Below are 21,667 nucleotides of genomic sequence, written 5' to 3'. Positions count from 1 at the left end.
ATTTCATATTAAATATTAAAGGATATAAACCTTACAAATTTACGATATTAAATAAATTATCTTATTCTTTTCTACGTAATCTTAACTATATAAAGAGGCTATTAAAATTATAATAATAAAGAATAATTTACTATGAAAAACGAAATATATCGGTAGGTATATATATATATATAGTTATATAACGCACGTGTTTTTTATCCTAAAATGTTAATATTTTTTATATATTCATATATACTTTATGGCTTATTAGCTTCACACAAGTATACGATGTGAAAATATACCCAATTTTATATTCTAATGTCTTTAACGATTTTCAGATCAGATAGATTATTTTAGAAGATAAGATTACTTTTCTCATATAAACCTATTTATTCAATATTTCTTCATCATTTCAGAATTACTTGAGCATTAAATATTGCAAAATTGCGTTTGATTAAATAAAATACTGTTTATTCTAATAAAGTTTATTTGATATATGGAATATGCTCTATTACGGTCTTCATTGGGGCTACGTCATCTAACGCAAAATTTTGAATTTGGAATTTGGAAATTATATTTGGAATTTATTAATTAAATTAGTTTTTCAATTAATTATCAGCATATTTAAATATATTATCGAATCAACTCATTTTTCAAAAAGATATTCTCATTCTATTTATATAATTTAATTTGAATTTCTTACTTTCAGCTTCCATTACTTCGGTAAACTATTTGATCACAAGTTTATTCATAATGCAAAGATGTAAAGACAAGTTCAAAATAGTAAAATTGTCGCTTTTTTTTTTACTAAATTTTTACCGAAGAATTTTGATTTCATCTTATAAAATTGATAATAAGAAAGGTATCACAGAGAAAATTAAACTTTGTCAGAATATTTTAATAATCATTAAAGTTTTTCATTATTATTAATATAATTATTGCAATTATTATTATTAACTTGTAAGTAATATAATCGTTATTTTGATTATAAAAATTATTAGAAATATTGCAACTATTAGATATATATGTTCATTTATTTAAAGTTAATATGATTATTACTAGATTAAAGGAGTGACGAAAAATATTGCTAAAGACTTTTTTCTTATAGATAATACCAAATAGTTGCAGCTTTATATTTAATATATCAGCTTATAATAAAGAACCTAATAAATAAACAGTCTAAGTGAATACCTGTTAGTATTTACTATAATAGTATTAGTTTGAGAATTAGTAAACAATGCAATAGACCGATGAAAACTAACTAGAATTATTGTAAATGTAGAAGATTATCTTAGATTAATAAATAAGATTATATAAATGTAGAAAATCATGTAATAAATGACCTAATGAATAGGCAAATTTATTATGAAATATAATATTGATCTGCAATATAAAGAACTTTTGTCGAATTCTGGTAACGATAATTGTGAAAGTAATACGACAATGGTAATAGTGCATTAAGAAAATTATTTTTTTTTTTAAATAATTAAACTTTTTTTATTAATATCTAACGTGAATACAGTAAATACTTATCATAATAAATTGAATATTGTAAAAGCCATGTGACGCTATGTTGACATTTTCTTAACATTTGCATAAACAATGTTTTAGTTGAAAAGATATTGGAAATTTTTAGATATTTATTAATTTTAATACTCTATTCTTAAATTTAAAAGAACTATATTATATATTTAAATTATGCTGTAAGATTTCTTAAATATTAATGAATCAATTAGTTAATTTAATATAATATAAAAAGTATATACGTATATTATAATGTAACAACAAATATGTATTTCTTGATATATATATATATTTTTTTATATATATATATATATAACACAAAGCAACAAATGAAAGTTATTGTTTAATACTGCTACAGAGTATTTAGTTGTTTGTGCTTGAAATATATGATTGTAACAATAATTCGATCATAACAATAGCTTTTTTCTTTTAATAATTGTGATTAGCTATGTATGAATTACATAAATATGTATAAATGATCGTGGAAAAATACAGAGAAATCCGAGATCGAGGGATCGAAAGATAGAAAGACCGAGAGTGCTGGAATAGAATGCTGGAAAATGAGAGAATCGCTGAAAGAGAGAGAGAGAGAGAGAGAGAGAGAGAGAGAGAGAGAGAGAGACGTGAAATTAAGTATCGAAAAATAAATCGGTGAGAAAAAAGGATAGTTCGTTTACACACTTCATTAGTTGACTGGAAAATCACGTATAAAATGAACATAGATCATTCAAAACCTGTACTACGATAATATCTAATGATTAATAATATTATACAAATATAAAATGAGAAATATTTAAATAAAATTATCGTAGAATCGAAATACATAATAACAGTAATTTTTCATAATATATAGTTTAAATGAAGAAATCATAGAATAGTTATTTCAGTTCAAGAAATAAATATTTGACTTTTCAATTACAACATTTAGCCTTTTATTAAATTTACTATACACGCTATAATTTACATTAATTTCAATGAAAAAAAAATGTTTTTACTATCTTTATTATAAAAAAAAATTAGATTCCTATGATATTGAAAAGAAAAAGATAAATCAATGGCTATTAAACAACATTTTTCATTAATGATAAGCGAATTCCAAAATATACAAGTTGACCAAATGATCTACTAGTTGAAAGATTAGCAAAATGAAATTGTGCAAGCGAGAGATGAAAATTAGAAGAGTATTGATAGTCCACTGAGAAAGAAAGGCATATAATGTAATCTCGGGCTTTTATCAGCTTATTGAGAGCTGTTTTATTATATTATAAACGTTGAGCTGTAACGGATAATTATAATTCAATAATTTGGCCACAGAGATAATTAAATACTATTAATTATAATTTATAGGGACGTAATTGGAAGCAAATAGGTAAAATAGTATTGGGAATAAATTGAATTATAAGTTAAATATTAGAACAGGATAAAATATCATATATGTGATATATGTGTACATTTTTATATATATATATATATATATATATATATATATATATATATATATATATATATATGAAGTAATAATAATTAAGAATTTTTAAGTGCAAGAGAGATCTAAAATTAATAAATGCTATGATTTATGAAGTGAATATGTGTTAACAGTATGTTATATTAATGTAAGTTGGTGTGTCTGTTAGGTATGCTTACGTATTATAATTGAATTAAAAAAGGAAAAAAAAAATTTCTTTTCTAATGTATGTACAAGATTTTATCGCCAAAGTGAGTTGTTCGTTCGTCGGAAAATCTCGATTTTCCACCAATAATGTTTGCTTTTCCCTCCATTATTTAATTACTCGCGAGTATTTGGCGTTGCTTTCTTCTGCATTAGCACTACTAATAATTGATAATATAGACACAAGGTTTTCAATTATAATGAGCTATCCGGTTTTCGACCATACATTCATTCTCCCATAAGCTAATCCATGAGCTAAAAATCGTCGGCTGCTAACCGATTGTGAATTAAAGAAATCGATAACCTTGACCGTGTACGGCACGTCTACTCACATCAAAGATCACGACGAGCTCTCGTAATGGAAAAGTAAGGCTTTTATTCGACATCCCGTCTCTTTGACGTAAATCATTTTTAATTCCTTTTTCTCTTTTTTCTTATTTGAATTTTTCCCGAAAAACCTTGAAGGTAGCACGTTGCAGGTATTTTACGTGAACTTCCGCCAAAGCTCCTCCTCCGAGGCATAACTTGTTGTCCTTGTAAACACATGTGAGCGATCAATCGCATGTAACTTCATATGCTTTCCTATAATTTCTCCAATTTACATTATATAGAGCGTACTGGTTTTATCCTGAATGAATTTAATACTGAAATATATTGTTCGATTTCTAGTGACTGAGAGGAATTTATAGACTCGCTTAATTTTTTTATTCATGAATTTATTTAAAAGAAAAAACAATGACATTATTTTCACTTCTGATTATGATAATCTGGCTTCTTTTTTTCTTTTTTTTTTATTTTTATTGTTGTTTCACAAATATTTGAATTGTTTTAGGTATTCGAGTAATATTAAAATATTACTCGATTAAAATTGGCTTATTTTATTTATTGTTTTATTTTTAAGTGAAACGATATTAATCACTTAATGATATTAATTCATTTATTTTCGCATTATGTGGAAATATCAATCATAATTATCAATGGTTTATGAGAGTTCAATATAAATTGTGTTTAGCATAATATTATTTTTTATTTATGAAACTGTTAAATTTTTCTCTTCAAATGAATGTAATAATTTCTTAGAAACTAAAAATCTTGATAGTAATATATTAGTTTATAGATGACGTTCACGATGACGACGATGATGATAATGGTAATTTTAATATTAATAACATTGTTATGTGATTATATATTTCAATATAATCGGCCCTGATATTCAAATTCAAATTTCGTGAAAAAGCAGTATGAAAATATATGATATTTATACAAATGAACTTATTATTATTCATGAATTGTATGCCGTTGAAATTTAAGACAATGTGTAAGTAAATTAATTCATAAAAAAAAAATCTTTGTTAAGATGGTTCAATAGAAAAAATAAAAAATTTAATATTTATAAATATATTTGGATTTCATTATATTAGTATATCAAGCATAAATAGAAATTCATGTAGGAATATTTATGATACATCTAAAAATACTCATAATTGCAAATTTATTTTTGATTTTGGAGAACGAGAATTGTGATTGGCTAACGATAGGATGAAATAATCTTATTTTTATACAAATACATACATTGATAAGAGACTTAGAGCAATGAAAGTATGTATTAGGGAATAAGAGGGGATGAAAAGTAAAAGAAAAAGTTATTCATAGACTAGATTCTAATAAAATTAAGTAATTTGACGAATTGAAATAAGTGTAAATAAGTTTATTATTATTATTTTTTTTACTCATTAATATGAAAACCTAAGGGTTCTTTTAAGATTTTTAATTTCTCTATTTTTTATTATTAATATTATACATACTTTATTGTACTTATACGATGAATAGGTTTCGAATCAGTTTACTGTATTTATTTTATTATTATTTAATATTATTAAATATTATTATTTTATCTAATATTATATTATGTATGTACATTGTAGAATTATTTCCATACACAGAATTGATCTTCGTATTCTGTTATTCATTAACATTAAAATTATATAAACTTCGTTAGTTTTAAAAAGATTTACTAATTATGTGTCAAAAGAAAATATTTTTATTAATTCGGAAACCTTATTTATTATTTATCGGAAAATATTTTTTATTCAAACTTTGAAACTTTTCAAATACTCTAATTCTCTTGAGATAATATATTACTTCCTGATAGTAACTGCCTAGGTGTATATATATATATACCTGCGAATTATAATTTTGTCTCTCTTGTACTCTCCCAATTTCTCACTCATTCTCTCTCTCTCTCTCTCTCTTTCTCAATCTCTTGAACTTGTTGACGATATTTTTATACATAGATATTCAATTAAATTAATTAATGTTTATTTTTGGAATAAATAAAATAAAATTTTTATAAAAACATATAATAAATATTTTAGAAGCATCTTTGAAATAAAATTATTTATATACTATTTATAATAATAATATTATATTATGTTGTTGTTTATGAAGCAAAATATATTATCGATTATACATATTCGATTTAAAATAGTCGTTGGTGTCGAAAATCGATATTTTCAAGAAATTTTAAAGAAAATTACTTTCCTGAAATAATATTCTATTCACAATTTGAATATTCTCTATAGAATTCATTATATTCTATCAATAATATTTAGTTGTTTATAAAAGGATCACATTAATTGGGCTTAGAAAAATGAGTAACTATTATAAATTAGTTAATGTTTGTTTTAATAATTATGTTGAATAATCAATTGATTTGAGATAAAGTAGAATATTTCATCAATTGTTAAAATTTGTTTCGCTATTAAGTCTTTTTAGGCAGAAGCCGATAAAAAGAACATTTTCATTACGAATTAGTGGTATTTTATAAAAATATTGTTTTTTTTTTTTTTTTTTTTTTTTTTATATTTTTTTACAAACATGTAACCTCAAATAAAGTTCAAATTTATTCATACAGGAAAGGAGATATATCTTATTTTATAAAATTATCAATATTATATCTAATCATGGAAAACTATTAACTTATTCTCTAATTGAGAGAAAGTGCAAATAAATAAAAATATAATTTCTTCACATCTGGTAATGGAAGAATAGTGAGTAAAAAAATTTTTCCTAAATTCCTTAAATTTGAATACGTATAGACAATGACATCATCAAATTCTATTTTTAACATTTACTTTTAATGTATTGTGTATTATGAAAGAGAGAAAAATAATTGTAAGCTCTTAAAAATTTTTTTACTAATTTCCTATGACTAATTTGTCAGCCTTTAGATTGAGAAAATTATGTATAGAGGGGTAAGAAAAATAAATCGTTTATTATGATAATAATCAACGATATCACATAATGACGATGTGATAAAAATGTGTATGTCGATCCTAATATCGGCAAGGTAATTAAATCAATAATGAAATTAAAATAGACTTGTGTATAAATATAACCGAAAAAAGTTAAGCGGTTAGAATTTTAATTCGAAAACCGGATATTTTAAGGTTTTAACATGAATTATACTATTTATGTGTTAATGAACTTTTTAGTTCTTAGTAACCTACAAAATGAATTATCAATCTTAAATCTTATTCCTAGTAGTCGTACCTTTATATCCCTCCAGTAGCTTTAAAATTCTAGTTTCAAGTTTTATCAGTTTGCGAAAACAAAACGTGGAATTAATTATAATTAGTTTTGGAACTAAATCTTTTGTTTTTATTTTTCACTAAAAGCAATTATTTTAACATTCTATATGTCCAGTAAATACACTAGTTTATAAAAATATTAATACCTTTAACACTCTATATACAAATGTTTCATTTACAGGAGATTTTTCATTACGCAACATTATTCCTTCATATAATTGTTAATAAATGTTTGTTTATAATTAACATAATTACAATAATCATATAAATTTAATACGCGAATTACAAAGAATTCTATTACAAAATATAATCCGTCAAATTTATACTTAATCTATGCTATTACAAATAACATACAAATACTTTTATATATGATAATTAATGCGAACATTTATATCTTTAAAAATTATATGGAAAAATAAATGTACAAATGATAATTATTATTATTATATCTTATTTCTTCTATTATTGTGTTATATAGTGAGATTGAAGAATTGAAAATAAATTTAACAAAAAAGATCTGTATGAAATTAAAATATTATTCTAGATAGTTGATTTTTCTTTTTAATATAGTTCGTTCGGGAACATCTTTTTCTCTTTGATTAATAGAGCTGTAAAATCACGAAATTTCTTATACATTTTTATTATTTATGAAGCCGAATATAAAATAAATGTGTTATATTTATTATTAAAATTACCATAACAATACAAACAATTAATATTGGCCAGTGTAATAATTATCTTGACAGTGTATCGGTAGATTTGGTAGATTAATTTTTTTATTTTATTTACGTGAAAATCGATTAAAGTCATCTCGAGAATCTATTCTCGATCTAGTTTGATCGGTGGAGAAAATTGAATATTGGAAACATTGATTATTGATAATTCGAAATATTATAATCAAAAATTGGACCGATGACATCTCAGCGTAGAAAATATCATTGCTGATGAGACAAAATCAGAGTGAAAAACGGTGGAATCAAACGAAACAAGAATTCGTGATAGCTTATACTGTTGTTTTTTTTTTTTTTTTTTTTTTTTTTTTTTTTTTTTGAATGAAAAGATAAAGTGTTTATGAACTTTCCTTATGTCATCAATTTATTTGAATACGAAATTACATTCTTTCTATTCATTGGTATTATAATACGTTTATACTATTTTTGTTAAATATAGTGTATTAAATAAATGTTTTACAAACTATAATGTCTTTAAAAATTATAAAAAACAAAATTTTATTTCTACTTTTTCATTCCGATTATAAAATAAATTTATAAATTTATCGAATTTATCAATTTGTTTTATTTATAAATTTTTTTATTTGATAATATATTACAAAAGTGTAAAATTTTAATTCAAATTAACAAAATAAATGGTTCTATGATCGATGTCTACAAAAAATCATTTTACATACATACATTTATTTTAATGTTTTCCATTTGTAATTTCAATTGTAATATATAAAAAATGTATATGCTTTGTCACATTACAAATCTCGTTCTTATTAAAATAAAAATATTTTTATATTAAACAAGTGTGCAGACTGTTATAATCACAATTTTTATACTAATTTTATGAAATATCTTACCTAGTTTTCAAACTATATTTGAGCTTTATTCAATCTCTGTTAAATTAAAACAACAAATTTAAAGAATAATTTATATATATATTAAGGAGATAATTTTTGTAATAATATCATTATTATACAATAAATATTACATATAAAATCAACTAATTGCAAAGTAAACATAATTAATGAATATTCATCCAAGTTTCGTTTAAAATGTTCCAATAGTTTTGTACGATTTAATAAATTGTATTAACTATCTATTGATTATATAACATTCAGATTTATATAGTTAATATTAATGTTATATCTTTTCCTATTATTTTCTATTTCTCGGTTTGGCTCCAATCCACTTTTTTTTTATCCATATCTACCCTTCGTACCGTTGATATGATTCAATTGTTAAAAACTGCATCAGTGATTTGTATATTTATGATAGAATCTGATTTGCATGAATCATTTACATATATTAACGAATGCCAACCTGCGTTTTTAAATTCGGTCTTGCCATAACAGTATCGAGAGTTAAACACAAGAACTTGATAAGTAAAACATATACGAATTGCTGGTGCCTGAGACAAATAGAAAGGAACCGTGGAGTGGATGAACGGAAAATGCTGGAAAAAACGCGACTAGAATCACTAACGAATTTTATTTTGTTCGCATATTATGATTCAAATCTTCTGCGTTTGTATCGTAAATTAAAGAACTATTCTGAAAAAAAATTTGCAATTTTAGTCCACTCGTTTCACACAAGGATGTTTGTATAAATATCGCTATCGTAATTTCATCTTTGCATTTAATATTTATCGATTGAGTATGTAAAACATTAATTTGAAATAAAACATAAAACGTGTACAGAAAAAAATATTCTCTCCTTTCATTGAATTACCATTACTTATATCGTTTAAGGTTTTGTTCTATCAACTATCTGTATAAACAAATCGTCGTAAATTAAAATTAGTCAATACGTACATGCTTGTATATATATAAATATTCAATAATATTGACATGAGAGTTTGAAATCCCTTTTTTCCGACAATCTAATATTTGTACTTATTTGCTTACTCTTCTATATCAAAATATGAAATTTTCCTAATCACAAAGATATCTGTATATATGTTATAATGATATATGTAAAAATGTATATGTGATGTTTAATTCACTGTCAAAGTATCGATAGATTGGCTGCATTATATATGAATTAACGGAAAAATCAGGAATGAATTCATACATTGCAGTAATCAAAAACTTAGTTACCCGTGTATGTTGAATTAATTTTGTTTGGCATTTGAGAGGATAAATGAAATACTACGAGATTAAATGATACAGTAATAATAAATTATAATTAATATATAGCCGATGCGTTGATTTTTTTTTTTTTTTTTTTTTTTTAATTTTATGAGATTATATTAAATTCCACTAAATTATAATTATGACGCATCAATCAAGATATTGACTAGTTCTTTCATTAAGTTATTAGTGGTTCGAGCCCGAGTAAATATCCTCTTAAGGCATCTGTATACACTGTAATTTAATTTTTATTAAATAATTTGTATAAAAGTATTTAGAAATAATTTAAAAACTTGAAACTAATGAAATAATACATTGTTATATTGCAATAAGTTTATTTCAATATTAAGTGTTCAACACAATAAATTTCCCTATTTTTTTTTATTTATTATTAATAATACTATTTTATTTTATTTTTATTTATACTATCTTTCTGAATATAATCGTTAATTTGCTAAAGTCACTGTTAAATATTATCTTTTGTGTAATACAAACACTATCATTGATGATAGAATATTCAATAATTAGTAGTTATTAGACGAAGAGCTTTAATTATGCAAATCACTATCACTTATATCTCTTTTTTATTACACACTCAAATAATCATAACAACAGTAAATGAAGAATAATATATTCTATGCAATATATATATATATATATATATATATATAATATTAATAGAATGAATTATAAAGTTTTTATAAAAAAAAAAAAAAAAAAAAAAAAAAAAAAAAAAAAATTTATAAAAAAAAAAAAAATAAAAATTTTTTTAAAAAAAAAAAAAAAAAAAAAAAAAAAAAAAAAAAAAAAAAAAAAAAAAAAAAATGTGTTTATTACTCTTTACTTTGTCTTAAACGGTCTTAAATGTCAATAAATAAAATAAAATTATGTGCGATGCAATACTTTTTATACACTAAAGCTTATCTTATTTTAAATAATTACTTTGTTCTTTATAGTACAAAATATCTATACTTTTTTTTTTTATCTTTCATTATAATATATTAATTTTCATTAGTTTAGCTAATTATTATTATTTTAATTTAATTTAATTATATAAATTTAATTATATTCATTATATATTATTAAATTAATAAACTTTACTAGTAACGTGCTAAAATTCGATATTTACCGATTTTTAAGATGAAAATGAAGTTTTATTAATGAAAATAATTGTTAATATTATAATTATTAATATTTATTAATGTTAATAAAAGTAAATCGACGAAAGTTATTGAGGTGACTCAAATTTTTTTTTTTATTATTATTTAATAAAATCCTGAAGCATTTGTATATTTTATATTTTTTATTTATAAACTCTAAACTAATTATAACACTAAAATAAATTATGTTTTTCTAAAAAGTTAAGTAAATATTAACTCGATTAAACTAAGAATGCAATAAATTAATAAAAACCATGTATATTCTGCATTTGAAACGCGATATTGCATTTTCATTTCAAGCAAATATGATTTAAGTTTGTATCTTATATTCCGAAATTCGATTCTCGTCCTGTAAAAAGTAAATCAAATATAAATTATTCACTATAAAAATATATTATTTTTTGTTCCAGTTCGATATAGTATCTATCCGGTCCTCTTTCTCATGAATTTTATCACTGGCAATTCCTATTTTTATCAACATACGTTTCTTCTGTCATATTATATGGAAAAGCTAATGCATCTTTGCTGAGATTGACTTTTTTCGTTTTTTGAGCACTCTAGCGAGTATTTTTCAGTAGCATTGACTAATGATCTTATTCCATCTAAGGAAAATTCTCAACCTTTGCGACTGTCTTTTTTTTTTTTTTTTTTCTTTATTTTCTTGCTATCATTTCCTTTCTTTGCTTTTTTCCTTTTTATATCTCAGAATCACAAGCGCTTCATCAAATTTATTACCTTTCAATCATGTTTCCATTAATGCTTTTATATTATGTTAATTTTAACTTATTTCTTAATTTTGCTTTTTCCAATTTTTAGAATTTTTAATGAATGAATCTAAGTTGATTGTAGGAATATTAAAAATGTACAATGAACATACAATGAACATCCAATAAGAAATGAGCATTCGCACAACTTGCTTTTTCATTGTACATTTTTATTAACATACTCATCATACAGGATAATATGATAATTTTCTCAATTTCTTCTTATATATAAATTTTTTTTTTAAAAAAATTATAGTAAATACAGAAATGGTGTAAAAAAATTTCTTTTACATGACCTTTATGTTTTTTTTTTTTTTTTAAAGTAAGCAAATATAATTCTATCTCGCTTAATATTTCGTGCTATATTTATTCCCTTATATTTGTGTAGAATATCTACAAGGTATGTCGATGTTTCTACAAAATTGGCTAAATTACGTTTCTATAATTTTTATACACTTGTCTCAATATTTTCACTGGAGTGTTTCACAAACATTTACATTATATCGTTGTTATTAATTTTTGTCGGAAACATATTTTATTTAGCTAAAAAATTTTTTCTAATATAACATTTAAATGATATAAATTCTTTTCTACAAAAGTACTTGAATCGATCTTTATAAGAATTCTCACCTCTTTCGTTTTCTACTTTGATAACATACGACTGATATTATTCTTACTACTTTTTTAAAACTATTAATATTCTAATAATGAATGATGATATGCAACAGTGATAAAAAAAAAAAAGAAAAAAACAAAAAGAAAGAAAAAAGAAAAGAAGGTGACATAAAACCTACTATTTCTTATAGTATCTGAAATATTTTACCTTCTCCTCGCCTCACAACATACTTACGATTAGTATGCTAATTTGAATTAGTGAAAAATACCTGCTCAGCTAATGACTTGGACTTCATTTATATTATGGAGTGGAAACTTTGTAATAGTATAATTTAAGATAATAAACTCTATAAAGAAATGCAAACATTAAATCCTTTAGCGCGTTTATTACATTACATTATACGTTATTGACGTAATATCTTATTCTCGGTGTACTTGTGGATCGATTGATGGATTACTAACTTCATGAAATGTATAAATTTATAAAGTATCTTTATTTCGTATGTTGAAAGATGAAATTAAATTTATAAAATGTTATGTTTAAAATTCAATTATGTATTAGAATTGATGTATATGTATAATGGTGTGGCGAGATGTTATTATATATCGTCGTAATTATCGGTTCATGTCGAGTTTATGTTGCAATTCAATGTTTTCTTGTGAGTTCTCTACCATATGAAATTCTAAGGTAACTACAATCTCATTACCTAATTATAATTTCAGTTACTGGCGAAATAAAATTTAATTTAATCTACCTCAATTGTCTAAATATATTTGTAAAAACTATACATTATTATAAATATGATAATAATTCGTATAAATGACTATTATGATCAATATCTCATCTACCGTTAATGGTTAATTTCTATGAATTTTTATTCAAATTAAACAGATTAAAAATTGTAATATTTAATTTTAGTTCATATATAAATTAATCATTATTAAAATTTATTAGAATCGAAAAAGAAAAAAACAATACAACAGTTGATGTTAAATACAACAATACAACAGTTAATGATGTTAAATATACATTCAAATATAGAAGAAAAAGGATCGATGTTCGATCAAGTTACTTATAAGAAAGATTTGATAGAAAAAGGATCGATGTTCGATCAAGTTACTTATAAGAAAGATTAATTATTAATTATTTAATTAATTAATTACAATTAATTTATTTGAAATGTTTCTTTTGTTTACATTTATATGGGACACCTTTCTATATTGTAAATTTAAAACTTATCAATTTTATATGAATTTAATGATATTATTACCACTTACATTTTGTTCACTTGTCATTATTTATCATTTGTATAAATTACAAATAATAAAATGAGCCCATCAATGAAAGCACTGACAAAATTTCAGCCAACTATGTAATCAATTTATGTGTATTCATTATAATTATGTTTTGAATGAAATATGATAACTACAATTTGACAAAACTCATTTTCCTCAGAAACTCCAAAATCATAATTTCCTATAATGATTAGTTTCAAGATCGCGTGCTAAATCTTGGTTAATCCAATCTACATTCACTTCACGTATAGATATTTTAGATATCGACAGATCAAAATTTATTTTTAAGCACTTTATCGATTATACTATAGTCTTTTGACCCACGTGTGGTCATAATGGGATATCGCACTGTTGAATTACATTTAAAAAAATTTACATTTTCATTTCGGACTGTCAAATCAATCATGCACAATTGAGTAGATTGAATGAAGATTATTTCAATTCGATTCGTTAAAATTTTACAACTAAATATTCTATTTGTTATCAAACATTGCACTATATGATGTAGAAATTATAAAATAAAAAGACCAATCCGTCCTTTCATAATAAATAAGTAAATTATAAGATATTAGGTATTGAATTGAAAATTTAACGAAGAAAGATATTGAAAATATTATTATATTAAATGTCATTTTATAAAAAGCTTTATAAAATATCTAAATTAATATAAGTTTTATTGAAATTTTATTATTGTTTATTATAAGCATACCGAGTTATGTATATGAATTTTATGAGTAACATGAATTTATAAATAGTTAGTAGTGATCATTAATAGTTAAGCAATGTTAAATTATTAGATAGTTATTTTTTTTTATAATTATAGATATTGTTTTTATTATTATTATTATTATTATTATTATTATTATTATTATTGATGTTGCTATTATTGTTTTTGGTAGCAAATATCACACTGTTTCTAAAGATTAGAAAAGAAAAATAGTTAAACAATCATTAAAAATCAGATCAATAATATTTTATATTCACAAAATTGAATATTTAAATACAATGTAATCCGATGTTTTTATATTACATAAATCCGAGTACAATTATATAATGACAATAATATTCCTTGAAATTAAATTTATAATTAAAGGATAAATACTAATAATTATAAAACTGGTATGATTTTGTAAGAACGAAATGTTTTTAAAAATCTAAAATTGCTTCATTAACTATTATTTGAATAAAAATAATAATTAAAAGCTTTATTAAAAGCTATATAATATACGCAATTATTCTTCATATTAACGAAACCAATTCAATATATAAAAATACGAATAATGTGAAATTCTTAGCGTAGTTGATGATTAAAGTTTTTCAATCAATTTACGCAAAAATTGCCTTTAATTTTGGCATCCCTAATATAAAGTTATTTAATCTTATATAATTGAAATCTATAAATCCGGATTGAGAAAAAAGGCTAATGTTTAGCTGATTATAAATTCAATAGATATTGTGTATTAAATATTCAATGTATTATAGTAATTATATGAAATTTAATATTATACGTAGTTTAAATTGATTTGATTTAAAAATTGAAAAACCCAGACATTATTAAACAAATGACATTGTAAAATATACAATATTAATTATAAAAAGAAAAAACAAAATTTATTAATCAAAATATATTTTGTAATAATTAGATATATAAAGGTATACATTTATAATGAAGTTATTAAAAATAAAAATAAAATACTCTCTACTGGAGTGGTAAAATAAATAAATACAATACAAGAAATATATTTATTATATATTTTATGCTTGTACGATAATATATATTTGTATTGTCAAGTTATATTACCATCTTTGTTGTAAAAATTATAACGTAAATAAGGTTATTTAATATTTCAATTATATAATCAATCAGAAATTTGTATAAAATGCAGCAATTTTTGAAGAAAGATTGAATAAAATAAAAAAAAAGTTGTTTTTAAAAGTTTACAAAAAATTTATACAAAAAAAGAAAAAATATTATACAACAACAGCATTTAATTAATTTAGAATTTAAAATTTACGAATGTAACATTGTAACCGAACAAATTCAAATGCACAAATACTAGTATGAATAACGAACAATTACGGTAACATTTTCTCATTGGAATCGATCGAGACTGTAGATAAAAAGTTTAGCCTGGAAATTCGTTTCCGAAATTGATTTAATATTTTGTGAGAATTGATTAATAAAATGTAGAACTGTTGGGTTGGCAAACTATTTGATAAAGAAATATTAGTGTATCATAAGAAATGAGAAAAAAATAAAAATAAAAGGAGAATCTTATTATTTGAAGTGTCAAAGCTTCTATATTAATATTAAAACTTTCATACTTATTTTTATGAAACATTCAATTCCAATTTATACTAAAAAATGTAGAAATATCAAAAACAACCTTTTAAAGTCATAATTTTTATAAAAAACTGTTTATAAACTGTTTATTTGAGATTCTTGTATATAGCAAAGATTTTATAGAGGAACATCAAACTCATTAATATAATATGTAGTCTATAAAATATAGCAAATTTGTCAGAATCCTCTTACTATTTTACATTTAATCATTATTGATATATATCAATTGTTATGAAAATGAAATAAAACAATATTCCATTTAATCATATTAAAAAATTTTGGTATAATTGGAATACTCAATATAGGTTATGATTATGTTTTTGTTAATGTTTCTGATAAAATTATTAAATAGTTTGGAAGGTGATCTACCGTAGAAGCAATGATGTTTAATATTTTAAATAGAATGTGCAGGTCATTATTTACAATATTTAAAATATGTCTATTTCAATCTTATAAATGCTTAAGATTCGCAAAGTACGAATGAATATATCAATGAATGTTATCATATAAGGAAAATTAAAAGTATAGTTTTTGAATGCCTGAAAGTTACTAAGGACAATTATTTGCATAAATATGACGGAATAAAATGTGCAATTCATTATTTTTTAATGAAAAATAATGCATAGGAAAATTAAAGAATTTTAAATACTAAATGTAATAGAAAATAAAAACCGAAAAATATATTTAAAATGAAAATACAATATTTGCTACAAACACTGAAATTTTTTTGATTCTCTCACAAATTATTTTTGTATTGTTTATTTTATATGATAATATATATATTAATAATTATTATTATTTTAAACTAATATAATATAATAAAAATCCAAATGGATTAAAATATTTGAAGCATTTGAAATAATTCTAACTTTTGTGCCAATGACGGCTAATAAATGGTTACAGATTTTCAGGAGGAGAGATGAAAATTAAAGTAACGAGCAAAAGATTGAGGAGCTCAACTAGGATATTGTAGAAAATGTATTTATTATGTGAAATAAAATGTAAATGTTATTTCTTGAGCTGGAAAAAAAAAATTCGATACAATAGAGCGAGTAGCTCGAATAAAATGATTAAAACCAAGAATCAAATTATAATTTGTAATTTAAAAAATAAAAGTTTAACAAACCATTATTAAATTAATTTTTAATAATCCTTATATTGTTATTTTAGCTATTTTTGCTTATTTATTCTTCAATTTAATAATTTAACATCCATCAAGTTTTCAGAAATAAACGACTAGTACTTTGTAATAATTGGAAAATACCATAATGTAAAAAATAGATATTTAAACAAATATTATATTATACTACAACAAGTGCTGTAGTCACTGTAATTTTGTCCTTCATATATTTTCTTACATATATATGAATATTATTCGTAATCATAAAGTATAGTCTTGATATATATAAATTATAAAATTAAATTTATAATAATGAAGGAATCTGTGTACTTGTAGCATAATATATTGTAATTTATTATTAGTATTTAGTGTTGAAATAATTTTATAATAATAATTTCTAAAAAAACATCTTACATAATCCTTTAACTGAGCTTCATATCATAAAAATTGCACATTGACGAAGATATATTAAAAAACTTCTATTTAATATATTTATTACTTATTAACACGAATTCAACACGCATGCTTAAATAGTTTTATATATATAATAATATTTATTGGGACGATTAGATTTATATATCTAAGATTTATTATTTTAGTTAAATTAAGGAACAGAATCCAGATGGCTTTTCTATAATGTAGAATGATATTTACAAATATAAGTTAATTTATTATGAAAATAATATTATTGATAAACTAAAGAAAAGCTGGTTTTTTATCTTTATCATTCGTGCAGCAAAAAATTTATCTGCTTTTTTTTTTTTTAATGTAATAAAATCTTTTGTACAGAATTATTATGAAATTAAAAGAGATAAATAGTACCACAGCGTATAATTTTATATTGTTTATTATAAAACATTTATATTTTAAACATACTACTTAATGCGAAAATTGGCAAAGAAAATATTTGAATATTTCTTAAATGGATTCATAAAAACTTTATTAGATAATATATAAGAAAAATTAGCAAAAATTTGGTATTAAGGATTATCGTACATTCTACTATATGAATAAATTTTCGATATATTACAATAAGTAAAAACTAAAAGTTTTATAATGTAAATAATATAATGATAAATAATTGTAGATTAAATATTCTTATTTAATATTTAATATGAAATTTTAAATCCAAATAAATTCAATACACATAATGAAAATCATATAGTTTTTGAAAACAATATAATACGTTATATATAGTTATATCGAATGTAATAGTGTAGTAAAGAAACTTGAGTCATAAATGTAAGGAATAATTTTGTACCTTATGAAGAAAGGAAGCTCGAGTAGTTGTTGTAAATTTATATTGCTTGAAATAATCTTTATTCTATTGCTTTATCTTTTTTTTTCACAATGGCTACTAGACGTTTGTCCCGAGTAATAGTTTGCAGATAAGTATTCGGCGATCGGTGTGTACGAGAAAATACAATTTTATAATTTTCAGCACTTTGGAAAGTTAAAGAATTTCTATGATCATAGTAAATATTTTTTTATTTCTTGTCTGATAATAAATAACTGTACAATATTGGGAGTAAATTTTGCTTTTGCTTAATGACAACTCGTGTAAAGCTGAAGTTAATTTCTACTCTCAGCTAATTCCTTTTCAACTTGTCTTATAACCGGCAGATCTGGCCATACTGTTAATTAGTTACTAGTATACTTAAATAAATTCGCCTAGTAATAAAATTAATTGTTGCTTCAAGTCAAATAGTGGATTAAATTTTCCGTTAATCCGTTACTTCGTTGCGTGCTGGCGATAAACGTATAGTTGGATGAAATTTGTCGTGCTACAATAGTGTTAATTTTTATTAAAAAATTTTTCCTTATACGAGTGAATATGCATGTTGAACGGTATGTTGCTTATTACATCTATTCTATAATACTCAATAATTAAATTAAGAAATTAAAAGCAATTAATTAAGATATAATATATCTATTCAAGTATCCAATAGATGCGGTTCTCTTGACAAAACTTTGTTAAAACTAAATTGATTAATGCACATAGAAAATCATTTATTAATCGTCTTGTTCATAAGGTAATGGTGGCGATAAGGTATTTTATTTGTAAATATAAGGAATTAATTAAAAATTATAATGTCAGAGGATAAGTGATGGCAAGGATGGTAAATAATCATTGAAAAGCTTTGATTGTTTAATTCTTTATTTTCTTGTAACTACAGAAATATTTCTTACGCATAGGTTTGTTTTTCTTATTTTATTTTCACCCGTTATATTTATACATACAACGTTTTTATAACATCTATTATAATATTTTTACGTATAACCTAACAACATTTAACGTATTACGCTGAGTTTATCATGTGCATACATGTATTTTTAATTATATGCACATACCAATTGCAGTAAGGTAATGCCTACCACCAAATTATATATAATACGTATGTAGACGCATATATAATTAATTACATAATTATATTTTCACACTTTGTCTTAAAGCTGATCACAATCATATCTTCTACTTAATTCTTGCATTATTTAATAATAATAATAATAATAATAATAATAATAATAACAACAATAATAATAATAATAATTATAATAATAATAATAATAATTATAATTATTATTATTATTTTGTTCATTATCAATATATAGTAATCGCGATACATACACATTCATATCCACACATTTTTATATCAAGAATCAAATAAGATTGTTTAACTTCGTTTAATTATTTAGTTTTTTAATCTCTCTCGATCATGTGCTCGTTAAGTAGAAGTAATTTTTTAATCTTTTGCCCACTTTTTTTCGCATTAATCTCGTATGTGAAACGACATTTTACTATTACAAATTATTTGCTCAGTAAAGAGAGCTAAGCTTAAATCGTTTACAAGCACAAAAATAACAATTTCTACATATTAATCATTGTACGTATGTATAGACAATGGTCGTACCGACGGGAACATTGAAGAAATAAATGCCTTCTGTATATGTATGATTTTTAATTTTCATTGGTTCTCAGAATTTTTATCTGCCTTATACAGTATACGCATGCTCCATTTTAGTTTATTATTAATTTATTTTCACTTTTCATTTTCCCATACTTTTATTGTATTTCTCTCTCTCTCTCTCTCTCTCTCTCTCTCTCTCTTGGTTTTGTTTTCTTTTTCAATTTAAATTCCATTGAATGTTCATGATGTGCGAAAAGGCAAATTTGTTCGGCATCTAAATAATTGAATTTACTCCAATAATATCCATTTTTCTTATGTTCCACTACACATTATCGCACATTAATCTTTCCATTATTCTTATAGTGTTTTTCTTTTTTTTCATTTTCGTTATAAAACTATCATTCAGCGATTGTCCCAGCGTAATGATTTTCTTTTGAAATTTATATTAATTTTTGTCCTGATCGATCATCTATTTCTCCGCTTTTATCGATTATTATTATTTTTATTTTCATATTTTTATTTATTTTATTTTATTTTATTATTTTATTTATTCACATTAATTATCGTGGATACCGGACGTTATTATAAAGATTTAGCATTCGAATTCGATATGGGTATGAGACCGAAACAACAACAAAGCAAAACAAAAAAATAAGGATAGAATATAACGTAGTAAATCACTGGATATAAATAATTATCGAATGGTGAATAGCAAAAATATCGATAGCGTAATTATCAGACTTTAAGCCTAATAAATTGAGATATTTAATGACATTATTGTATTAATTTGTACATTATGTATTAAGTTTCGCAATAAATAAAATTAAAATTTATATTATTATTAGTTTAACGTTATTTTTGAAAAAATATAATATTGATTTACTTATATTTAATCTTATTAGATGATTGATCTGTATGCTCTACTGTGTTCCGTTTAGTTAAATTTGTCGCATTAAATTTTGGTAGTTTATATTTCATAGATCAAATGTTAAGAATAGTTTGTAATGTAAAATATGTAATCATATGTGAGAAATGTATTAAAAAAATAAATATAAATGAAAATTTTTATAATGATTTTGGAGTTACACAAGCTCGCACACGCATGGACGAACGCACGCAAGAACGCACGCACGAACGCACTCGTGTTTATAATATTCAAAGTCTACTTAAAATTTATTAATAAGAAGAACCGATGTTTGCTTTTTTTTATCCACTTTAAGAATGCGTGATATTCATTAGAATATTGCGCATATAAAATTTGAACTGGAGGAGTGGAATAATCATTCGTAAAGTTCTTACTCTATTATTCCCTTCGTCCAAATCAATAGAAATTGCATTTGTTTCAATTTTACTATTATCATATTTGATTTAGAAGTGAGGCGCGCGGGTGTGCGCCCACCAAATATACGTACTCGCGCTCATACACAAGCTCACGGTATCATAAGCAAACAAGCTTGTGGTAAGACCAGATGAGGCAGAAAAATGTCTTATACACAGTAGATTTACAAGCAAGCAAGTCCCTCGTGTCCCATCCTATCTCTATCTAAACACAGTCGTCGTCGTCGTCGTCGTTGTCGTCGTCGTCGTTGTCGTCGTCGTCGTCGTCGTCGTCGTTCTCGATCTACGAGCCTCTCTCTCCCTCTCTCTCTCTCTCTCTCTCTCTCTCTCTCTCTCTCTCTATCTATCTATCTATCTATCTGTGTAAATTGCAGTCGCATGGCTTAATGCATACAAGGCATACGCTAACCTCATTGAACTTGGATATCAACTGCCGGTGCGACGTTTTTATGCGCCAATTGGCCATATTGCAAGCAGGTATGACAACACTTACGTAAGCAGGATG

The sequence above is a fragment of the Ceratosolen solmsi genome, unplaced genomic scaffold (genome assembly GCF_000503995.2).
Source record: "Ceratosolen solmsi marchali unplaced genomic scaffold, CerSol_1.0 scaffold41, whole genome shotgun sequence".
Classification (NCBI taxonomy): Eukaryota; Metazoa; Arthropoda; class Insecta; order Hymenoptera; family Agaonidae; genus Ceratosolen; species Ceratosolen solmsi.
Note: the sequence above shows the minus strand (reverse complement) of the source record.